Source organism: Manis javanica, chromosome X, assembly GCF_040802235.1.
Source record: "Manis javanica isolate MJ-LG chromosome X, MJ_LKY, whole genome shotgun sequence".
Classification (NCBI taxonomy): domain Eukaryota; kingdom Metazoa; phylum Chordata; class Mammalia; order Pholidota; family Manidae; genus Manis; species Manis javanica.
The window spans coordinates 6381923-6408174 of NC_133174.1; the positions used below are offsets into that span (position 1 = coordinate 6381923).

Genomic DNA, 26252 nt, shown 5'->3' on the forward strand with positions numbered 1-26252 from the left:
AAAAAATGTAATCTTTTCATCGGACCATTGAGAAGTTCCTGTCCCTCCCTTCAGCATGGAGGCAGGTTGTGTCACTGAGTGAGTGTGTGAGTGAGTCAGTGTGTGTGTGTGTGTGTGTGTGTGTAAGAGAGAGAGAGAGTGGCGGGGGTGGGGGAGCAGTGACAAAAAGAATGCAAAGAAACTGGATTTCCCTTCTTTTTATGTTAATAGACTATTTTGAAGATATTCTCGAGTTAGGAAAGGATTCTTCTAAAAAAAAAAACCCTTTTCCCCAGGGATCTACAAATGGTGATTGGACTGTAACTGTGTAAACTGTCCTCATCAGGAGTCAACCAACGAAAGCTGGAAGCATCGGCTGCAGCCCCTGAGAGCTGGTGAAGCACACAGGGGGCTTTCCTTCTTTAGGACAAATTTTCAATTCTTCAATTATATTTTGAAACCACCGGCTTCTTCAGTTTCTCAACACTAGTAAAAAAACAAAAAGGTTTCCACCTCTTCTACACTGGAGCACAACACATGCTCTGAATTTTATGCTCTTTGTGGAACAACAGTCCTTGAGAAGTTGTTCATTTCCTGAACAGAGGGTGTGCAGGTCAGAGCGGATATAACCACGTGGCCACATTCAAGAGGCTGCAGGTGGAGACGGGTAGTGGCGCGGAGAGGTCCACGAAGAGCAAAGAGAAAAGGCAAGGTCACTAATTACCTTGGTCTCCACGTATTCCACATGGCACGGAACCAAAAACAACTCCGAAAGACATCTTTGTTTTCCAGTCGATAGGAAGGTATAGTTCTCTCGTGGTCTCGAGCGAATTCCAACCGAAGAGCCACGGCCGAAAAATGATTTCATGAAAGATCTGACTGACTCAAAATTGAAGCACTCGGTGCGTTTTTTACTAGGATTGTGTGAGGTTAATCATCCCTTGATGTAAGCCACATACAGCTTCCGTTGCCGCTGGTATTTATTTAGCAAGAGGAAGGAGTTTAAAACATTAAAATACATCATAGGGTTTTCTTTACCAGAACAACTATATTAAATTCAGAGTAAAAATTGACCTCTTACTGTATAGACGTCCACTTCCACTACTCCAAAACCTCAGATGTTGAAAACAGTCCTCCTTCCAGCAGACAGTGATTATGGGATTTAGACCTTAAGGTAAAGTTCTTTAAGATAGTATTTCACAGAAATTGGTCAGTGTGCAGTTCATCATTGTTAGGCGAATGATCTTTTAGTTTATGAATAGATGAAAACAACATGCAGTTCTCACTGAGTGCTTACTGTCAGACATTGTTCTAAGCATTTTATGGCATTGATTCACTTAACCACGGAAAGGATTATAAAAAGTAGGTTACATTATTATTCTCATATTACAGATGAGAAAACAGAAGCTGAGAGGTTAAGCAACTTGCCAAAGAGTCACAGCTCCTAAGTAATGCAGCTGTGACCCCAACCACTGTGAGGTTTCCGACTTAACAGTCCGCAGCCAGCGCTGGGCGGAGCCATGTCTTAAGTGGCAGGGAGAAATAGACACAGCAATTTAATAAGAATGATTACCTAAGACTGGAGAGGCCTTACGGAGGAGACATACACTGTCACATCAACAAACGTTTCATAAGAAGGTGACTATTTCTTTAAGTGAATTATCTCAAATGACCTCAAGAGACAATGTCTTGTGAAATTCCTAGTCGTTTTAAGAGTGGGACCAAGTCAGGCCTCGAAAGGAAACACAGAAATAGTGGAGAAGTTGTGTATCTTTGGCATTCTTTGGAAAAATGCATTCAAGAAAAACAAAGGGTGAAGATAAAGAATCTTCTGTTAGATTTAAATATTAACTCTTTGAGTAGAACCAGCAAGAGGCCAAAAAGTCACCCAGAGGGCCTTAGAAATAAACATCAGGAAGCAATTCAAAGGGCCAATCTGTGGAAGAGTTTTGCTGACCAGAAGAAATGCCGAGAACAGCAGCGATCTTATACCCATTTAACTCTTCAGGGGACGATACTGAGCAATGATTTACCGCTTCCAATTCTGTGCCACTAAGCATTCACTCTACCTTCTTCTTGGCTTTTATTGTGGATTATTTCTGTTTAAACCATTGGGGGTATTTTGCACATTCAGGACAAGAATATTCTGAACCACTGTGTCCGACTTCTGGGGTGAACACATTTCTGATTAGAGCACGCTTTTGCTTAAAACCCTATGATGTCTCCTCTTTAGTTCCCACAGTCCAAACTCTTTAGCATGGCATCCACTGCCATGCGTGCTGATTTAAACAGAACAAAATTAGTCACTGCACAATAGCCAATAATAATAATCACAGAAATTTACTATGAAATGAGCATGTATTAGGTGCTTAGCACTGTACATGTGTCCCACCTTCACTTCCTTCCACAGCTCCATTTTACGGAGGTGGTGATGGAGGCATGGAGACAGAGGACAACTTGGCTCCCCACATGCTCTTTTTCATGGGCTCTCAGCTAGGCTATACTTCCCAGCCTCCTTTGCTGGTAGTAGCTGAATAACTAAGTACTAGCCAGTGGACCACAGAAGGAAGTGATAGGCTTTACTTCTAGGCCTGGCCCATGAAAACCTGGAGACAACACCTCTCAAAGCCACATGTGGTAGTCCCAGGTATGGACAACTCTAAATATTCATACCTTAGTGTCCCCTGCCCTTCAGTCCTGGCTGGCCCTGTGATTTGCCTTCATGAATCAAATGTGGCAGAAATGATGCTGAGATGATTCTGGACCTAAGACTTAAGAAAGCCTGACAAATTCTGCTTTAGCATTCTCGGGACCCTTGAATCCGTGTCGTAATTCTGGTTACTGTACTTGAGAGACCACGTGGAGAGAGAAGTGGAGAGTGAGAAAAGCTTAGCTACTCCCATGTCTCAGCTAAATCCAGCTGCTAGCCAACCTCCCAGTGGAATGAGTGACCAGTGTCAAGGCCAGCAGAAATGTCCAGCTGAGCCCAGATCAGACTGAAGAACCATAAGCAAATAAAGTGGTTGTTGTTTGAAGCCACAAACGTTTGGGACAGTTGGTATGCAGCCATGGATAACCAAATCAACATCTTCTTGTATTGAAGAGAGCAGAGCCACAGGAAGAGACAGCCTGGATCATTCCTTCACTTTCTACAATTTCACAAGGAAAGAGAGTAGCTGATCAACTGGATGGTAAAATAATAACTACTCTTTATAAATCATTTTGTAGAGCATGTAGAAAGTCTCGGATGAATAAGAGGAGAAATATATGTTTACTGACACCCTTCAGGTATTAGGTAATATATAGTCAATATTTAGAAACAGGTGATGTTTTTGTCTTTCAGAGTTATGACTTAATCTGTTAGGATGGCACAATGAAATTTCATGTAGGTCACGTTCATTACTGACAAGCCTTTTATTGGGTCAATTAACCTCTTTTGACCAGTACCACAGAATTGGCACTTAAGGTCCTAATATTTTTTTCTGACTGTACATGAAAAAATGTAAATGGTGAAGGACATTTCAGTCTACTGCACCATAGAGAGTGCAGTGAAAATGTGGTGTCTTTCAGCTGAATTTTCAGACTCTGCCTTCGGGTTGCTCAGAGCTTCAGAGGTGTAGTTACAAAAGCCCAAAAGGAGGCGTCTGCATTCTGTTGTTGCTGTCATTTGCTTCCTTAACTGTAGCTATCTGTCCTCTCCCCACCACCAGCACTTGATCTTGGTCTACTTTTGGTCTAATTTCGAGCATCCTCCTGTTGCTACTGTGACCCATTTGCAGAGAGAGTAACTTTGAGATCCTTCAGATCTAAAAATCTACTATCAAAGAAAAGTACTAAGTAACTGGAAAGTTTCTTAAGGCCACAAACCTGAAATAGGAAAAACCACAATAAAGACCATCTAACATTTTGTTAGCATTTACTGCCTCCATGAATACTGGCTACATTCTAGCAGGCACACGTGAGGATTATCCCTGTTTTGCAGACAAGGAAACTGAGACAAAGGGAGCTTCAAAAACTTGCCCAAAGTCAGACAGCTAGGGAGGAAGGAGTTCACACCAGACCAGGCGGTCCATTTCCAAATGCGGTGGGTTAGTAACCCTTAGGCTCTATCGCAGCATGCCACTGACCTTTCCTTTAATGAGTCCCTTGGAAGCTGCGTGTGCAAACTAAGTATGACCCAGAACACCCAACAGAGACCGGAAGAAACTTGGTAAATTCATGGAAGGCAGCTGTGTGCCCAAGACCCTTATGGAAGAGGGGTACAGAAATGTGCACAGGAAGAACCGAAAGCTGCTGGGGACAAAGGGGAGGACTGGGCTTTGTTTTCAGGGGAGAGTAACGCATTTTAGAAAACCTTCGGAGGGTCTTATCCTTTGCACGCTCAGTTCTCGGGGAGAGGTGTACAGCAGTGCTTTAGGCAGAGTGGCGCAGAGCAGATGCGAGGGCACAGCGGGAGGAAGCAGACGTCGGGGTCTACAGCTGGAGTGCCCCATGAGTGACACCGACTGACGAAAAGGGACTTAGGCAGCAATAAAACAAGCAGCCCTCAGGGACGCTTTCTTTATGAGAGTCCCTCAATTTTTCTAATAAATATGGATCCCCAGAAAGTCAGTCCAATATTATTCTTAGAGAAATACCTTCGGGGGTAGAGTGAGAAATTCACATCTCATTTTATGTGTCAGGGAGGGTGGGCCTAGAAAAGATTGTTCTCTTCTATCATAGAGGTATGTGGTTACAATGGCCGAGGTTTCGATACGCTGCTGAGGATGGTTATTTCATGTACAGGCTGCTCCTTGTACCCACATGGTGAGGGAAGCTGAGTTGTGAGGATGGATGCTGCAGGCCTCACCCGACAAAGATGCTCATTATGCTAAGATGTCAAGCACACTCGCTGCAGAGCAGGCCATTTATTCAGATATGGGCAGACGCACTGCTCACTAAACCAAGGAATGAAGGTCAGAACAAGATTATCTAAACAATACAGGGATGCAGAAGTAATGGTACCCCAAACTGGAGAATGCAATCCCAAATCAGATATTTATGAATCAACAGGAAATACAGCAAGCCTTCAGGATAGATGGATATCATATTTAGGAGATGGAAAACTCTATACTGGAAACTCTTAGGCAGAAGAAAGTCAGCAACGCCACAATGTCCCAAAGTGAATTCCTTTCCACTTTCCCATCTCGATGCTACATTTGACAAAGTTTTGTTTCATTAACTGCACTTAACACTTTGCAAAAGTTCCCTCTCAATGAGGTCCCCTTCTAATGTGAAAGGATAAAAGCTTCCTAAACATTACATTGGACTTAATAAACTTATTATCTTAATGAATTAGTTTTCTGTATCACCAAATATATGAACATCAATCACCTCTGATCTGTTACCCAAAATGTGAGCTACGGATGATAAGCCTCTCAGTTTCAGCTTAAGATCATTTAATCCATTGACTCAACAGGTAGTTCAAAATCGGCAAGAATTGTTAGACTATTTCAACCTAAGTGGGCAAAGGTAACTTGTACCTTTTCAATAGGAAGCTTGTAGTTAACTCATCTAAACCTTTGCTTGTAGAGCAAATGATCAAGCAAGCTGTTTTAAATAAAAATACATGCATCTAATCTACATTACTGGATGGCTGAAAAAGTCTAGCTTTTATAATCTTGGAATACTGACCTCAAAAGTGAAACTAGTCGAGATGAAACTGGTAATTAATTTTGAACAAACTCTGTAAGGACCAGCAATGATCTAACCTGGTTGCACATTAGAATTACTTGGTGCATGCCTTCATTAAAAAGAAAAAGAAAAAAAAGAATTACTTAGTGCAGTTTTCAAAAATCCTCCTGCCCATGTCTCCTTCCAGACCAGTGAGGTCCAACAGAGCTTTCTATGATGATGGAAATTCTTGTTGCCTGTATTGTTTAATACCCATGGCCAATGAGCACATAAGATGTGGCTAGTAAAATGAAATCATTGAATTTTAAATTTTATTTAAATTGGAATAATTAATTGATTTAAATGTAAATAGCCACAGTGGCTGGTGGCTACTGTATTGGGCAGTGCAGGTGTAGATCAAATCAGACTCTTTAGGCTTGGGGGTCAGGCACTGATTAGTAGGTTTACAAAGCTCTCCTTTGAACCATGCAGTTCAGGATGAGAACCATGGTAATGGCCTGGGATTAAGGAAACCATCAGGAGTGGCAAATTCCTTGCATTTTTCCGTAAGGCATTACTCTTCTCCAAATTCCACTACGTGTTTGCCAAGCACCTTCACCTCTCTCCCTCCTGCCTCCACTCCTCCCTTCTCTCACGTTCCATATGCCCAGGTGACAGGTGCCCTGGCTGTATATTCCCTCATTCACCACCCTGCCAAGTTTGATCCAGGGGCCACTTTCTATGATGTCTGCCTTGGATGTGATGCGGAATATGTCTAATGGCGGCACAGTTAAGCAGCTATGGTCTTTGGGATAGTGTGATCAGCAGGTCTCATCTGCTCGCTTCTGGCATTTCCTTCAAACTGGATGCAGTGCGACAGCACAGTGGCTGCAGGGAGGGAGGGCTCTGTGGTCCTACCACCTGGCTTTCAATTTCAGCTCAGCCCACAACTAGCCATGTGAGCATCTAACCATTCCAAGCCTTAGTTACCCACTCTGTAAAGTGGAGGGTGGAGGTTGGAGTGACGCATGTACTAGGCGCAATGAATAAGACATGTGCAGCACACACAGGTGCCTAGAACCAGATTTCAACCCCCCATACACACACACACACACGCACACACACACACACATATAATTTTGTGGTGAGTAAAGCAAACAGCAGGGCAAGCTTTTCAGGAGGAAGTGGTGGAATTCATAAAAGCGTGCTCTAGGCACATGATTAACTAACTTGCCATATGAAGACCATTTGGAAGATGGTTACAAGTAAAAATAATAAATAACATACAAATGTGATTATTAAAAAATATTAAACTTGTTCATTTTGATGAGTCTTCACTTTTATTGACTTCCATACCACCAGTTCATATTGAGACAAGGAAGTACATGCTAACAAACACAGATAAACATCACTCCATTCACAGAAATGGTGAAACCTAGAATTCCAGAGCTCAGTGATAGCAGCACAAACGGCACACTATACAATTTGTAGGCACATAATCACTTTGGCCATCTCAACTGGTGTAGCCTAACAACATGCTCCAATGTTTTTTCACTCACAGGCACTATTGATGTATGCTCACATTTACCTTCTTTGTTAAACATCCATCTATGGGTAGAAGAAAAATCTTAATGTTAGAAAGTATAAAATTACAACCCATTAGCACCATAAGAGTTTGTAGTCAACACAACCATGAATGGTAGGGATGGCTCGTCAGCGACTCATAGCACAGGGAAGATAAACTGGGAGCCATATGCCCCATCCCCAGGGGATGTAGATACGGGAGGAATAACTAACATTTCTGGTGGATATAAATAGGTACCCATTATTACCCCTAGCCTTAATTATATACTCTCTGCTTTAATCACTAGACAATTTCATGAGGTAAGGTTTATTAATAGGTACCATTTCACAGATGAAGAAATCAAGCACGTTGGGTTAGGTAACTTGTCCAAGGAAACAGATTGCAAGTGACAGAGCTGTGACGCAAGCTCATGGGCCTTATCCCCAGAGTTTGGGCTCTTAACCACCACCCTCTGCTGCCTCTCTGTGAGGGCGATACCTTTCTGTCAAGGTGTGGCAAGGTATGACTCAAGAAAGGACATGTGAGTGACTGCCAGGGTGAGCTGGGCTCCGAGCTCACCTCAAATCTCCACTCATTTAGTTCTCTTACAAAATAAAATTCTATCTATTATCAGTAATAAATTACTTCTAACATATGGACTGATGTATGACTTGACCTTGAGGTGGCAATTGTTGATCTCAAGCATGGTGGACAAACTACAGCCCTGGCTGTATCCAGTCCCCTGGCCTGTTTTTGTAAACGAGGGCCCAGCCAGGCCCATTCATTTCCATCTTGTCTAGGGCTGCATCCTGATACCATGGCAGAGTTGAATGGTTGCACTAGAGATGCATGAGTCCGAGTGCTTTTTATATTTACCATCTGGCCCTTTGCAGAAAAAGTTTCCTGACTTCATTCTAGACCCACTGAAAAGAAATCACCAGACATGTAGCACAGGAAAGGAGAGAATTTCATGGAGTGTTTCACTCTTTCAAACAGCAAAGGCACCACATCTTTTTTACAACTATCGTTACACCTATGTACGCATGTATGTATGTAGGAGCAGATGAGTCTACAGATATCGCTCAGCAGCTTACTTTTCCTTTATGTTTCTTTTAAGGCCCCAAATGACCTAGATGCTTGATACGTATAGGGAATCTCTGGTGACGTCTCAATGACGGAAGGAAGAGGAAGATTGGGAATGTGCAAAATGTCAGTTATTTTCCCAGAAAACTCTAACTTCATACAATACCTCCTTTCCCCTCACATTTCAGCTCTTTTCTTTAATCTGTATAGGCATTGGACATTTATTTGGTTCTCTAAATTTGTGCCTTTTCTTCCTGCCTAGACTGTACATTCTAGAAACAGCACTTAAAAAAAAAACAGCACTTGGATTTTGTGCTTTTGCATATTTGTTGGTTGAAAGAAAGCTTTCGGGAATGTACACTTCTGCATCTATACAGACAACCATCTATGTTTTCTATTAGCATGAAAATAACAAGACAAGTGGGTAAAACTTCTCTTTGGGACATTTGTTCCAAGTAGCTAAAATCACTTCCAGTAAAAATGAAGAAAATCTCACTTTCCTGCTTGTATTATTAAGTGCTGAAACATGTAAAAGGGGCAACTGAACAAAGAGAAACTAATTTGCAGAATGACACCAATGGCACAACATCCCCACCAGAGCGGGACATCTGTTACCACTGATGAACCTGCACTGACACATCATTATCACCTTAGGTCCATAGTTTACATTAAGGTTCACACTTGGTGTTGTACGTTCTACTGGTCTGGACAAAGGTATAACGACACGTATGTGCAATTATAGTATCCTACAGAGTAGTTTCACTGCCTTAAAAATCCTCTGTGCTCCACCTATTATCCCTCTCTCCTGGCTAGTCCCTGGCAACCACCGATCTTTTTACTGTCTCCATAGTTTTGTCTTTTCCAGAATGTCATACAGATGGACTCATTTGCTATGTAGGCTTTTCAGACTGGCTTCTTTCACTTATTAATATGTGCTTCAGTTTCCTCCAGTTTTTTTACAGCTTGATAGCTCATTTCTTTTCAGTGCTGAGTAATATTCTAGTGTCTGGATGTGCCACAGTTCATTTATCATATCAAAGGACATCTTGGTTGCTTTCACATTTTGGCAATTATAAATAAGCATCCATGTGCAGGTTTTTGTGTGGACATAACTTTCCAAGTCCTTTAAGTAAATACTGAGGAGTGTGATTGCTGGATTGCGTGGTGAGAGTATATTTACTTTTGTAGAAACTTCCAAACTGTCTTCCAAAGTGTTTGGACTATTCTGTCTTCTCACCAGTAGTGAATGGGAGTTCCTGTGGCTCCACACCAGCACTTGGTGTTGTCAGTGTTCTGGATTTGGGACATTATAGTAGCTGTGTAGTAGCATCTCATTGCTGTTTCAATTTGTATTTCCTTGATCACATATTATGTGGAAAATCTTTTCATGTCCTTAGTTGCCATCTGTATATCTTTCTGGTAAGGTGTCTGTCTGTTAAGATATTTGACCCTTATTTTATTGGGTTGTTTGTTTCCTTATTGCTGAGTTTTAAAAGGTCTTTGATATTTTGCACAACAGTCCTTTATCAGATGTGTCTTTTGCCTAGTCTGTGACTTGGCTTCTCATTCTCTTGACATTGTCTTTCAATAAGCAGAAACTTTTAAGGAGTGCAGTTTATCATTTATTTCTTTCATGGATTGTGCCATGATATTGGCCCTAGAAAGTCACTGCCATATCCAAGGTCATGTGGGTTTTCTCCTGTGATATCTTCTAGGAGTTTTATAGTTTTGCATTTTACATTTAGGTCTGTGATCCATTTTGAGTTAATTTTTGGGAAGGTTGTAAGATCTGCATCTAGATTTTTTTGTATGTGGATGTCCAGTTATTGCTGCACCATTTGTTGGAAAAAACACCTTTGCTCCATTGCCTTTGTTCCTTTGTCAAAGGTCAGTTGACCATATTTATGTCGGTCTATCTCTGGGCTCTCTATGTCCCACTGATCTGTCTGTTGTCTTGCCAATACCACACTGTCTTGATGACTGTCTTGAAGTCAGGTAGTGTCAGCTCTTCAACCTTATTCTTTTCCTTCAGTATTGCATTGGCTATTCTGGTTCTTTTGATCCTCATAGAAACTTTAGAATTAGTTTGCTAATATCCACAAAATAACTTGTTGGGATTTTGATTGAAACTGCCTTGAATCTGTAGATCAAGTTGAGAACTAACATTTTGGTAATAATACTGAGTCTTCCTACCAATGAACATGGGGTATCTCTCCATTCATTCAGTCCTTTGTTTTTATTCATCAGGGTTTTATAGTTTTCCTCATATAGGTGTTGTACATATTTTGTTAGATTTATACCTAAGTATTTCATTTTGGGGAGGGTTGTTAATGTAAATGGTATTGTGGTTTTAATTTCATATTCTGCTTGTTCATTGCTGGTGACTAGGAAAGTGACTTACTTTAGTGTATTAATCTTGTATCATACAACCTTGCTATATTCACTTATTGGCTCCAGGAGGTTATTCGGGTCAATTATTTTAGGTTCTCTACATAGATGATCACATCATCTGCACATCTTGCAGAGATCCAGGAGGTAAAACTCACAAAAGTATCAGGGCCTCCTGATGACTGGGTCTTCTTGGAGTTTTTGACTCTCAGAGTTGTCCACACTGAACTCAGCAATTCCTCAATTACAGTTCAGGCTTACTGGTTCCCCTGCAGACAATTTATGCTCCCATAAATTGTGATTCTCTGTATTCACCAGTTGCTCATTCTAATTTTTAGAGGCAGCAATTTGCCCTGTGACCTCACTTCTCTTATGCATCTAAAAAGAACTGTTGATTTTTCAGTTTGTTCAGACTTGTACTTGTTACATGGTATGGCCACTTCCAAGCCTCTTCATACATGCCAAACTAGATACCCAAAGTTCTGATGCAATTTATTTTTAGATAAAATTTACCATTTTAAAGTGTATAATTCAGTGGGATATTTTTTAAAGCATATGACAGATAACATGCAACCATTACCATTATCTAATTCCAGAATATTCTCATCATCCCCAAAAGAAACCCTATATCCATTAGCAGTCACTCTCCATTCACCTTGCACCCCAGCCCTGACTGCCACTCATTGACTCCATATCTCTATGGACTTGCCTATTTTTTAAACTATAGGTGCAATCACACAGTATGGGGCCTTTTATTTCTGGTTTCTTTCTGTTAGCACGCTTTCATCCGTGTTGCAGAGTGCATTGGTGCTTCACTTTTTTTAAATTATAGTTGACATACAATAGTATACTGGTTTCAAGTGTATGAAATAGTGATTTGACAGTTACCTACATTACTAAATGCTCACCCCAATAAGTGTACTTACTACTGTCAATATAGAAAGATATTATAGTATTAATGACTATATTCTCTATGCTGTACTTTCATCCCTGTAACTAATTTATATTATGGCCAAATAACGGTGATTTGGATATACCAAATTTTAGCCTTTTGTCATCTGGTGGACATTTGAGTTGCTTTCATTTTTGGGCCATTATGAATAAAGCTGCCCTGAATATTCATGTACAGGTTTTCATGTGAACATATGCTTTCAATTCTCTTGGGTATATGCCTAGGAGTAGAATTGCTGGATCCTATGATAACTCTATAAATAGCCAAAGAAAAACAACAACAAAAATTTAACATCAGCCTGAACACCAAGATTTAAAAATATTCTTTAGTGCGAAACTCATTTTCCACCTCATTCCTTTCATGTGAGATAAAATATCAACAACTACGAGCAAACCCACACCATGTTTCCACTTCACATAAACCTGCCACTGGAGATTTTATAAGCACTGAGAAGGAATACAATCCTTCAGTTTCTTCTCTTTTCACAGGCAGATGATCATGAGTGGCTTGAAAAATTCAAATGTTTGTAGTGGTCAAGTTTCTAGGAATTGAGCCTGGCAATGGATATGCCAGAAAGAGGAAATGAATGCCTTTAATCCCTTTATATTCATATTTTAATTCCAAAGACTAATTGTTGATATCCAGTCTGGCCATTTTACGTGCTAAAATAAGGTACAGTTCAGAGCCTAGTTCCTTTCAAGGAGATATTCTTGTGCATATCAGGAGAGAAGCTAAAAATAAAAAGTTGCACAGAATAGTTCAATAGCCTTGTTTTAATACCTCTTGCGTTCTTTCATTTTATTTCACTTCACATGAGGAAGAACTGGAAGAACTTGAGTATCTCCTGCAAGAGAGTCATTCCAGATTGCAAGAATTGATAGGGTCAGAAGCAAATAAATAAGAAAGATAATCACCTGAGTTTCTTTCTGGCCCTTCATAACACTACCTCATACCCACACTGTTGAGAAATGGAGACCCCACTGGGACACACAGTGTGGTTGGAAGAGTAATGACCCCCCAAAAATGTTCACACCCTAATCCCTGAAACCTGGAAATGTGTTGCCTTCCATGGCAAAAGGGACTTGCTGATGTAACTAAGTTAATGACCTGAGATGGGGAGAGTCCCTTGGATTATCCAGGCGGGCCCAGTGTGAGCACAGGAGGAGAACCTTTTGCTGCAGAGTTCAGAGAGAGAGGGAGGTGGGACTGTAGACAAGTAGTGAGGGAGATACAACATTTCTGGCTTTGAAGATGGAGATACGGTGCCATGAGTCAAGGAATGTGGGTAGCTTCTAAGAGCAAGAAAAGTCAAAGGAAAGTATTCACCCCTAAAGCCTTCAGAAGGAATGCAGCCCTGTTGACACCGTGATTTCTGGCCAGTGAGGCCAGTGTCAGATTTCTAACCTACACAACTGCAAAAGCTTGAGTGTATGTTGGTTTAAGCCACGAAGTTTGTGGTGATTTGTCCCAGCAGCCACAGGAAATGAGCACAGAGGATATTGGGAAATTTTGATGCCTACAAGGGATTCATAAACGACTTAATGTAGGATTTCCCAAGCTGTTCCCTGATAAAATACGTTTGAGAAAGCTCTTTGAGTTCGCTTCATCTTAAAGAGTCACAATAAACAATAACTAAGGAAAAGTGGAGAAGTCCCGCAGACGGGAAATTGTAGCTTACAGTATCTTCTAAACATGTTTGCTATAATTGAAACTCCTTTTCTTTTTTTCTTTTCAGAACAGCTCTTCACATCCCTCGGATTCTGCAGAGCATGGCAGGGAAGTGCTGAACGAATCCCGCCTGCTCAGGTGAGAACCTGAGACCCAAGGCGAAGAAGGGACTCACCAAGATGGCACTTTGGCGACACACAGACACAACCCTGGCCTCCCGCTCCTCGTCTGGAACCCAGCCTAGGACGCCACTCTGTCTCACTGTCATGAAGAAGACACCGTTTCCTGGCATCCAAGTTTAGTTAGCTTAGACCTCTGATGGGAGAGAAGGGTATCAGGCGAGAATTAAACCAACAGAGCTCCTAAAGGTAAAATTCTCTGCTCAGCGATACCAAAAACGATGTGGCTGCTTTAGCACTGAACGTTTCGTATTATTTAAAGTAAAAGTGTCCAACGAACTATTGAAAATTGACTAATTTCATATTAACAAGAGGAACACAATAAAATATTTCCGCATGGCGATTTAGCACATTTGTAAACACGCCCAATTCTGCTGCCAAAGCCCGCTTTGCACAAATACTGGTTTCCACAAATGCTAATCTGGGCAGGAACAGAGGTACAACCAAATGCCGCCGCTTCCCTCTGTAGCACTTCAGTAGTGATTTATCTCCCCCCCGCATCCCCCCCTGCCTATTCCAAGAGCTGGGCGCCGTATCCTTGATGGTTTTCAGATTCACATTACCCACATCCTTTTCCAGAAAGTGAATACTTTCTTCCCACTACCTCAGCTTTCAAATCATCATCATCATAATAAAAAGATTACAATTATGAAAGAAAACAACTGTGAATAATTATTCTATGCCAAACACTGCTACACGCTTCACAGAAGGAATCTCATTTCATCTTTACAACCACCGATTAAGGTAAGTATTACTATTAACGTCGGTATTTTACAGATGAGCCAACTGAGGCACAGAGAGGTCACACAACAAGGGGTGGCACGGCCAGAAACTGAACATGAGCTGATTTAGAGCCAGGGTGGCCTGTACTCCGCAGACCAGTGGTCCTCAGTTGGGGATGATTGTGCCTCCCAGGGACAGCTGGCAGCGCCTGGAGGCAGGTTTGCTTGTCACACCTGGTGGGGAGCAGGGGTGCCCCTGCATCTGGTGGGTGGAGGCTGGGGGTGCTGCTCAGGACCATACAGAGCACAGGATGGCCCACAGCGAAGAATGATCCCACGGTAAATGTCGCGCTCCAAGGTTAGAAAACACTGTCTTAGCCTAATGTCGCGCTCCAAGGTTAGAAAACACTGTCTTAGCCTAATGCCTCCCAGTGACGGGGCATTTTCAATGGGCCATCTGTTGCTAAGACATGTGATTCTCATTTCCAGGTTAGAAACCTTTATCTCCACCTGGGAAATGAGATTATCTCAACTTGGGGTGGAGGGCATTTAGAGCCATGGGGTCTGTTTGGTGTATCTTCTTATAGCATCAATTTGCTCAATAGTTTCAGCTGGTGGTTTCACACAAAGCCCTGGTATCCTGGGACCCTAGGTCATTTTCACTTTTGTCCTTCAGTGGACATGTGAGAAAGGCACTAGCCCACTGGGGAGTATCTAAGGTCCAGGAAGAAGATTCTGGTTCTCATTAGCCACGCCTTGTAGTCCAGGACACACAGCAGCAGCATCCGTATCAAGATAATGGCAATAGCAAAGTGATGCAGCCACAGTGGGTTGCTTGGGGTGCAGACTGAGCTTAAGAGTCAAAATATTTTCAGAGAGCAGTTCTGCCGTATCTACTCAAAATGTAATTCTGCATATCCCATGACCTACCAGTTCTGTCTCTAAGAATGCATTTCATAGACATATTTACAAAGCGTGCAAGGTCCATTCACAAAGATTCACTTCAACACCATCTCTGATAGCAGAATAAAAAAGTCAACAATAAAAACAATAGAAATGCATGCAGATGTTCACCAAAAGGTATGTGCTGAAATGTTTATAGCAGCATGATTTGCAACAGCCCCAAACTGTGAACTATCCAATGTCCATCAAAGTAGAATGCATAAATTGCAGCACATCTACACAGTGGAATACTACACAGCAGAAACAATGAATAAACAAACTCCAACCACCTATGACAACATGCATGAAGCCCACAAACATCCCACTGAGCAAAAGAAGGCTGATACAAAGAGAACACACTTTATGAAATCATTAATGTGAAGTATAAAAAGAGGTAAAACCCACCTGTGCTGTGAAAAGACAGATTAGGAGATACTCTTGGGGAGAAGTGACCGGGAAGGAGTCCAAGGTGGTCTCTGGGGCACTGGTCATATTTCCTCATCTGGCATGGCTGTGTTCACTCTGTGGCAACTCATTAAGTTGTAAGCTTATGATATGTGCACTTTTCTACATGTGTATTATATTATGTACATAAACATCAACAACCTAAGTGTCCATCAGCAGGTGACTGGCTAAATAAACTATGGGATGGGATATCTACTCAAGGGAATTCTGTGCAGCCATTAAGAAAATTGAAATAGCTCTCTCTGTATAAACTTGGAAAGATGTCCACTACATACAAAATTAAACAGGGAAGTTGCAGAACAGCAGGATAATATGTCTACTATGATATTTACAGGAAATATGTTAGTGTAAGCACAGAAAGACCTGAAATGATATCAAATGGTTAACAGTAGCTATCACTTGAGAATAGGATTCTTAGGGACTTTGATATTCTGCCTAATGAATTTATACATTATTTGATTTCATTTACAAATATGTATTATGCTTGGATTTGGAGAAAAAAGACATATGAAAGTAAAAATAAAGAAAATATGCCTTCAGTCTGAGAAGGTTATTATTTCATCATTCAGGGATATGAAGATTTCGGATGGATGAGGAAATGATGATAGAATAAACCTAGTGCCTGGCCTGCAGGGTTGCTGAGTGAACCCAGTGATGGAGGCCACACTGGTCTGTTGCTGACAGTCTTAACAATTGATTCAAATTAGCACTTGGGCTGCTCTACAATCGAATCCAGTTATGGTGCGGCCACCGCAAACAGGATTTTTGGCCGCACAAAGAATGCATCTACAAAACAACTGTATCTGTTTGATTAAATGAACAAAGCCATATATTTAGAGGAAGGAAAAATCAAGACAGCTATGCACAAGCTAACCTACTCATATGGGCGGTTCACGAAACGCACTCCTTCACTGAATCAAAATTGAAGCAGACTCACGAAGACGCTGAGAGATTCAATTGGAAATGAAATATTTGTGGGGACACCAAGAGACCATGAGAAACACTTGTTTGCCCATCATTAGCAAACGTTTTCTGAGTACTCACCAGGGTCTACTATCATGCTAACATTCCGTGGGTCCGATGCTAGTATTTTATAATCAACTGCAAATGTCACTGTGTTGAGTGCCCTTAATTCCACCATGGCACTGAATGGAAATTCACTTAAAAGAAAAAAACTCCACTGATATGGGCAAAGTTGATAGAAGTACAACTTTTCATATACAGTAAAGGGCTAAGAGACATATATAGCACTTAATTCCTAAGATGGACGGGATTGTGTCCCATGGACCTCAACACTGGCTGCACATCACATTCAACTAACACAGAATTTCTGGAGGTGGCACTGGCCATTGCATTTTTTTTTTTCAGACATGGCCATTGCATTTTTAAAAGCTCCTTAGGTGATTCAGAAAGACAGTAAGAGTTGAAACTATTGCTGTAGACCAATGAAACCAGAAACTGGGTGGGTGGGATACAGGCATGAATATTACTTAAAACTACACAAGTGGTTCTAAAGGGTAGACTGCATAGAGACCAATTTCTTTAAAATTTATATAAAAGAAGTCAGAGGTGGCCTTTCAAGAAGTATTTTGGGAGGAGAGCCAGTACTGCTTGGTCTCAGCTTGTGCCGTTTCGCTAGAAAATGATTACAATGTGATATTCTACCGTGTTATGGTTTCAGATGTTTCAGCTAATATATTTATATGTATAAAATATATTATACACACACACACACACACACACACATATATATATAAATATATAAGCTCCCCGTTTGTGAGGTGCTTACTAAGGATAAACACTGCTCCATGTGCTTAATTTTGATTATTTCATGCGATCCTCACCACAATTCTGTAAAGAACTGACTGGGAAGAGGTCTTTCCAAATGAACCACTGCACAGATAGGTTTTTTCCAGAAGTTCTACTCTCACTCAATTTTAAAGCTGATGCATTAGACACAGCCTCCTCTAGAGGCTCTATCTATTCTACATCCTAAATGACAGGATGAGAGAATAGGTTAAGGAAAACATCTTTTAAATATGCACACATTAAAATCTTGACAACATCTTTGGAACATGTCTTTTTTAATAACTCTAAGTCGGCATGTGTTTAAGGCACTCAGTAATGCCCCTGATGTAAACAAGAGCTAAAGGCAACATCCTGTAATTGCTATAGTCCACGAGAAAGAGGAACATTTACAGTTTGTATTTACAGGGAAGCCACTGTGTAATGGCAACCCACTTGTAAACACAATTTGAGTTCACTGACTTCAGTCTGACAGCACTGCCACACACAAGGTATCCAGTCCTTAGCCGGTCAAGATCACACAGACTAAGGCAGTTTGAGAAAACACGTCCTTAAAATTGAGAGCAGGAAATGTGTCAGTTACTAGCTCAATGATTTTAAGCTTCCCACCCTGGGCAGGGAAGATCTTGAGAACTAGAGTGGACCACAGACACAATTCCTTCAGCCCGTTCACTTAGACGTGGGTCACCAAGGAGGGCGAGGACTCCCCCACTCACTCATTTCTGAATTGAAAAGAGGTCACACTAGAAACTGACTTTGTGAAATTTACATATTTCTAAAGCCTACTTGCTTCCTCTCTGTCTTCCTTTCCTTAGTGCAAGTTGGATTAGCAGGATAGGATTAAAGTGTGATGGCCCATTTGCTTTCGTTAGCTATGGTACAGATGAAATCTCATGCTTCTTTTTGCTACTCAAGGGGTATTTAGGGTCTGCAGAATGACTTTAAAGCTGAGTTAAGTAAAACTCTTTGAGAGCCATTAATACACCTCTCTGGTTGTAGCACAGAACATACCAAATCCATATGTACATTCTTTTTGAATTATGGCCACCGTGGTTCCAATCTTTTATAATTAAGGTGAAGACCATTGGCATATGTCACTTTATTTTATTTTTTAAATAACAATTTCAGCCTTCTTTTAATAACCTAAAAAGTGGGTGATGTTTCCCAGCATATTTCTTGAACAATAGTTTCATCTAAATAACTATTATGCTTCTTTCCCCAATTCACCTCTTTGCTATTTTCTAAGAGGAACCACAGAAGTTTAGAACTCAGGATTGAACTTCAAGGAGCCCGCAACAGTGGTCTTTCCACAACAGCATGCTGGGTGCAATGGCCACCCCCACTTCCCACACCTCCACACCCAGCTCAATCCTTAGGTCACTGCAGATCTGTGGTTCCCAAAGGGGAGCAGTTCTGCTCCTCCTCTCCCCCAGGGAACATGTGACCATGTCTGGGGACACTACTATTTGTCACAACTGGGGAAGGAAGTGCTATTGGCATCTAGAGGCTGGAGGCCAGGGATGGTGCTCAGTACCCTACAGTACACAGGATGCCCCCACAAAGAATGATCTAGGCCCAAACGCTGAGAGTGCTGATGTTGAGAAACCCTACTGTAGAAGGTCTCAGGGGTCCATTTTCCAACCACATATTGTATGATTCCATTTACATGAAATGTCCCGAATAGGCAAATCTATAGAGATGGAAAGCAGACGGGTGGCTGGGGGAAAGCGGGCTGGGGGCAAGGGAACTAGGCAGTGACTGCTAACGAGTATGGGGCTTCTTTGCAGGTAATGACATGTTCTGGAATTATACTGCTGATGGTTGCAAACTTTGTAAAGATACAAATAAATATTAAAACCCCTTAGTTATATCCCCTAAACAGGTGAAATTTGTGATAAACTATATATCAATACATTTATTAAATTTCTTTTTATGAGCTTTTGATTAAGTAGTTTTTATTTCTTACCAAGCAACAACTAATATTGGAGAGCATTTTTGAAGAGCTCTAGGTTTGCCTGAAGAATATTCTCTGGTAAAACTTTTAAAATGCAACCCTATATTTTATAGGAAAAACATTACAGATTTTATTTTAAAAATTCATCTATTTCCAGTTGTTCCCCTAATGCTATTATTTGGTCTGGGGTTCTGAGATATATTTCATTCATCTGGGAGCTAATAGGTCAGGAGTAGCTGGGACAGGGCAGAAAGCCAGGGGTCTGGCCTCTGCTCTGGCTCTCATTCTGAGGTGAAGATGGCCAAGTCATGTGACCACTTCATGCTTCAACTTCCTTACTCCTGACACGAGTCTCAGCTTCCCGGTGAACTTTCTTGTTAGAAACCCGAGAAAGCAAGGATGGTGAGAGCACTGCTCATTGCTTTACCCTGCTAATTATGCACACCTCACCTTGCGCGGCCATTCAGGTCTCCCTCTTCCCATCAGCCATCGGCATCACTATTTTCCTCTGTAGAACCTCTGCGTCTGCCCAGCCGGTCTCCTGCACACCCAAACGTGTGCTTCATTTTCCCACGTCTGTTCTTTCCAATGAGAAAGCCTTACGATGGAACAGCCCCTACGGCTATCCAGATCCTTTGCATCTCCAAAGCCCAGCGTCATTCCACCTTTCCCAAAGCCTCTGGTTCACAATGAACGCGAGCACTTATTTTAGGTAAGGAATTCTACATTTAGCTAAGAGCATGGAAGCTCTTCATGATGTCACCTCTCGGATCTCATCCCGTACCACACCCTTGCCTTTATACCACGCCAGCAGCATTGGGTTCCTGCCAGTTCACCAACACCCCAAGCACGTCTCCATGTTAACAGCTTCATGCTGGCCCCCGACCCTAGAGATGCTCAGGTGCATGCCTAGTCTCCTTCAAGCGTTTGTTTAAAACTGACCACCCTACTGAAACTTGCAACTCAGCACTGCTCATCCCCCACCCACCTCCATTTCCTTTTCCTTAGCCTTTCTCACTTTCTAACACATCCTTCCTTTACTATATCTATTGTGTCTATGTGTCTTTTACTCAATGATGTAGCCTATGAACTTAGAGCATGGCTGTCATTTGGAAGGTAATTGATAAATACATAAATGTGTAAAATAGCAGAACACTGGCTGGCACTTGATAAACGTTAGCTTCATCATCAACTGTATCATCGTGGGGCAACTCTTGTACTATTATTCTGCACTGTTGCCCTGTGATTAGCTTTTCATGTTCCATATTTTACATAATGTATAAAGACTGTAAGCTTCTTGAGGGTAGAGATCAATGACATGGATATGTACCTTTTTTTTAGATGGCAATGTAATTTACACACCATGAAATTCACCATTTCAGGGCATACAATTGAGAGGCTTTTAGTTACCTCACAAAGTTGACCAATTATCACCACTATCTGATTCCAGAATATCCCTCCCACCCCCAATACCTGAACCCATTAGCAGTGCAGTCAGTCCCCATGCCTCTCTCCCCCCAGCCCCTGGCAACTAGGAGTCTACTTTCTGTCTCTGCCTATTCTGGGCATTTCCTAGAAACAGAATCATACGGTCCTTTGTGTCTGGCATCTTTCACTTAGCACCATCTTTTCAAGCTTCATACAGGTTGTAGCATGAACCAGTATTTCATTCTTTTTCATAGCTAGATAATACAGCAGTGTATGGGTATCATGCCACATATTTATATGTGTCCTATGCCATGGCTGTTAGATACACAGTGAATATTTGATCCTGATGATTTAAAAATTCTGCAGATGTACGAAATACTATCAAGAATAGAGTTGTCACAGGACTATGATTCTCCTAAGAGCACAGTGCTGAGAAAGATGATATACGTGGTAAGATAAAAAGTGGAGATTTTATGATTCTAAAGCTTTATTAGCATTATACAGGGAAAATGTCATCTGCAGTTAAAACAAATGTGCACTCACTCCACAGAATTCTGTGACAGGCTATTGCATCTATTTAATTTCAGGTAAAAATTCCCTATAGGAAAATGTATGTAAGTAGAACTGAACTTTGATCTTCCTCCTGATTTACTTCATTCCTCAGAATTATATCAGCCTCAGATCTAGTTAACATTCTAAGCAGACAACTATTCATGATGTGATCCTTTCATAGAGGTTTGGAAATAATTCTCAACTGCTATTACTGCATTTTATATAGTTTAGGGAAGTGATGGAGAGGATACTAGCTGGAAAGCTGCTCAGGGCTCTGTCCATGTTCCTAGAGCCACTGGCGAAAACAAGCAGTGGAATGGATACCAGAAATGACAGCACAGCCAGATGTGGTGATATCGCTGGTACTTAGGTCCCACCACACATTTCTTGTTCCCTGCGGAATCTGCAGATCATATGAAAAGAGTATTCTGACACTAAGAGATGAAAATAAAAGGCATGCTCTAAAGTGTAACAATATAAGAGTTTTTGTCTAAGAACAATAGAAGAAACTCTGCGTATCGAATCTGTGGGAATGATAACGCCAACCTCGCAGGTGGTGAACTGTTTCCTTTGTGTCTTTAAATGTGCGTCCTTTCCTCCTTGAGATAGGCTAAAATTGTCACTTTCAATATTAGAAATCATGTTTAAGAAGAGTCAAATATACACTGAATGACATTGTTAGCTTTCCTTTACTGATGTTTTCCCACTTTCCAGAGAGTAAGCTACGGGTACAAGAGTCAAGGACACTGGCCAAGGTCAGGCACCAGGAGTGCACTGCGGAGGTTCAGTTCTGACGGAGACTGTCCCCCAGAGGCAAGGCCTCTCCAGGGTCGCACATTACTTCTGTTTGGAAACGCCCATCCTCTGTAAGTGTCTGCTGAAGCCCAGTAGGAAAGTGTAACTTATTTTGGTGTCTGCCCAATAAGCAGAAGTAAAAATGCTTGTTGTAACATTACTGTGTTATTTTTGTTAACACAGATGTAACTTTCTCACTCCTGACAGTTACCAGTTAATTACAACCCAAAGGGCACACTATCCATCTGCATATAATTCCCTTTATTGAAAATTGCTCCACCAGATATTTAGCAAAAGCTTACAGGACCTTTAAATTACAAGTTGCATGAACTCTTCCTTTGAGTGCTTATATTATTAAGATATCTTCTACTAGTGATCTAAAAGGGACCTGATCACTTAAAAAATATCTTTGTCTTTCATTTTATGTTCAGCTTTTTTCTCCCCGAAAATGAACATGAAAGCAAGCCACTTACACTCATCAGTCTTGCTGAATGTGAATGAGAGATACTGTGCCCCAAACTCCTTGTATCTCCCCTGCATTTGCTCCATTCAAGGATTATTTAAAAGAAATAAAATGAAATCTTGCACTCCCAGAAACCTTTAGGAATGCGTCCCTTAGACAACTGCTATTAATATTTTGGTGGCTGTCTCTTCAAATGGAAAAAGGGGAGTGAGAGGGAGGGGAAGAGAGAGGGGGAGGAAGAGGCGGCGGCGAATCATTTTAGAGAAAGAGGATTTAAAAAATCTATTTTCCCCTTTAACTATGTGTCACAAACATCTTTCTTATGTCAACACGCACAGACACCCCCATTTTTAAATAGCATATGTGCCATCGTTGATTTGAACCAGCCCTAACTAGTAGACATTTTGTTTCAAGTGTTCATAAACACCTCTATCTACTTCATATTGTCCTTGGAAACGGCAGGCACTGGCTAAATGAAATCTTTCCCTGATGATTCAGTTTGCACATAGCAGCTAATGCACAATCACTGCAGAAGCAGAAAGTATAGGACTTCCGGGGAAAGACTGAGGTGGCCTTATTTACAATTAATAAGCCCCTTCCCGATCCAGCCGGTTGGAATACTCCGGATGGCCTGCGTTTTCCAGAGCCCCTGGAGCCTTCTGGCGTCGCTGCTCTCTCTCCCCTCCTCCTCACATCCACAAACACAGACGCAGACGCAGTGCGTCAGCTTCCTGAAGGTGAGAAGGGGGATTGGTTCCAACACCTATTCCCAGCATTCTCTGCCCCAGCTCAGCAGGGAGAATTCCTCTAGAGGCTGTGGAGAGTTTGAGAACTGGACCACTGCCCATTTATCTTTGTGCTCTAAGGCCAGTGACTGTGTTGGGCACATACTAAGTGTGGGATAGTGGCTATTCAAGTTATAGCACAAATTTGGCCTTTGAGGGATATGCTCAGGGCTTATGACCCTAGGACCATGTCCCTTTACTGCATAGCTGCTTTATTTCCTGTCACTCCACTAATAAGTTTCCTCTTTTCATGCCACGCGCAGCTTGCTGAACCTGTCACCACCTTTGATCATCACCACTTTGAATTATTATCACAAAGCTTTTCCTTTTCCTTACATGTGTCTTTCTTCTTCCTGGCTCCTTACCTCTGTTACTGCTCTTTGTATACTTTTTGGGCCAAGTCTACTCACTCACTAAATGTCATTAGCCAGTAAAAGATCTCTCTTTTTTCGTTTCATAGCTTCAAGCAACCAGCCATAAAAATGTAGTTAATTCCATATTCTGGAGTAGGTCCTGATAAATAAATAAAGTATGTGAGTATGGGTGAGAGGGCTTTTTGCTGTTACTCTTTTGAAATTATTCCTTGAGCTAAACTGATTCTAGAAGCCCAAGAATCTAATAATAATAATAATAAAGCTTTATTGCATTAAGCAAATAAACACAGTCACAGATTAAAAAATCAAGTAATCTGTCATAGTATATTTGGTTATAATATATTACAATTTGAACTAACAGGTCAGAGCCAAATGTGATAAGGATATTAAGGATAATAGATTATAAACCTCTTACAACGCCTCCCTTTCCTAGGCCTTTATCAGAGGCCATTTGCATGAAAGTCCATAGGAACTTGACTGCGATGCTGAGTTATCTGTCTTAGCTGTTCAAAAGGCCCACCTAAACAGCTGCAAGAGTTCTTTCTCTAAGGAGAATCCAGAAAGATCAAGGACATTTTTTATATTTTCTTAATGTCATGGATAACTTCTCGACATTTTCATCAACTAGGAGACACATTTACCGAACACCTATATTGTCAAAGAGATTTTTCTGATACCAAAGAGCTCCAAGGAAGTGGGAGACACAATATGTGACTTAGAAGGGTTGCAAAGGGGAGTCGGTGTGTTTACTGGCACCAGTGGTGGTGTACCTGTGCTCTGAAGAGGGTTCAGCTCCACCCCAGCCTAAGGAATGATACTTTCTTATAAGTAAATGTCTACAGAAGAAACATTTGCAAGCTCACTTTGGCTCTAGTTACTTAAGAATACTCATTCTTGAAAGTATTTCAGTATATTGGACAATCCTAGGCCTGCTTTAAAAGAAGATTAAGAGTTGAGCTCCTATAGATGGTCAGAAAGGCTTCCAGAACTCATCACACCTGATTTATCCAAAGATTACCCACATACCCCCACCCCTGCTATAAACAGGAAGTTAAGCAAGAGGGAAAAACCCCCAAACAATACAAAACAAAACATCCTTCCCACAGTCAAAAAATCAAGGCCACAAGACGGAAATTTTTTAGCTTTTCTCCAAAGGGAGGGTCCCGGGTCAACACTGCTTACGGCCTCCCTCTCCTTGCAGTCCACACACACGCTCCTAGCAAGCTTGGGCAGAGGACTTTCCGGCACACTGTAAATTAGAAGTAGCAAATCGGAAGGGGAAAAGCTGCAAGCAAAGCAACCCGGGAAGAGCAAAGTACGATGAGCTGCAACGCGAGAAAAAGAATAACTGCTACAAAATATGGGCAAGGGCATTTAAAAACATTTATCAAGCACCACACAGAAATGATACATATATTTAAATTTACATATATGTATACATAAATGTGTTGTTGTTGAGTGCCTACTGTTTGAGGCCAGGCCTTGCAGGGATGAAGGCCTTTAAGTCATGCTTCCTCTCAGAGCTTGAGACTGCTTCGGCTCTTGACAGCCATGGCCTCTCTTTATTGTAAGTATTTGAGCCCAAATGAAGGAGTGTAATAGCACTGGGTCAGATTCTTGCCGCCTGGGATTACCCCATGCTTTCCTCATCTCTGAACACTGGCAGATAGGAACCATCTGGTTCCTGATTGTGCCGAAGAGTAGAAGGCCTCACAGCCTGAGGTCCTTCCACACAAACGGCTTGCTTTGCAGCCTCTGCTTGATCCTACAGGGCTCAGGAGGGACCTGGAACAGCTAGTTCTGGGTCAGAAGGTACCCTGATATGTTATTTTTATAGACTTTTCTTGTACCCTCCTCCTTCCCATTAAGTAAGAATGGGAACCTATAATTTAAGGGTGTTCATTCAGTTATCATTTTGGAGAAAAGTTTTTAGGAACAGTAGTAAATTCATGCATGGATTTTCCCCCTATAGTAACCAAACGGTCTCAGGTTCATAGGTATTCAACACATATATTTGGAGCTAATGTATAAGTGAATTAAGACATAGTCTAGGGTCATATTGTCACAGTTGTTTGAGAGATATTGCCATAGAGGAAAATATTTCATGCTTATGACCCATTTTTAAAACAGTGATTATATTAAAAAAAGAAGAAAATATTTGACATCAGAAAGCAAGAAAAACAAGAACACAAATGCTGTGAAAATGTTATAGCCTCTACATAACAAAATTAAGTATTCAATCTAGTAAATTCTGTTTCATAAAGTCAACTTATTCACAAATGAAATAATTGCTTATAGGAAACAATTGTCAATTGAAATTGTTTTTTCTTCCCAAAGCATTGCGTAACTTTTAAACTGCATATGTGGAAGAGATTTCAAGCAGAGAGATCTGGATTTTAATACTCTATGACTCAAGATATGCAATGGGGGACAATAAATAGAAAGAACCACATCATTTCAGCTGTATTTGTCATCAAGGCCTGAACCAGTGTCCATGGTGA

General features: G+C 41.3%; 1 protein-coding gene across 6 annotated transcripts in view; it reads right to left on the reverse strand.

Annotated features, from left to right (window-relative positions):
• Window positions 1-26252, reverse strand: part of ARHGAP6 (Rho GTPase activating protein 6) — a 432000-nt gene that overhangs the window by 84131 nt on the left and 321617 nt on the right. The gene's annotated exons all lie outside the window — the stretch shown is intronic.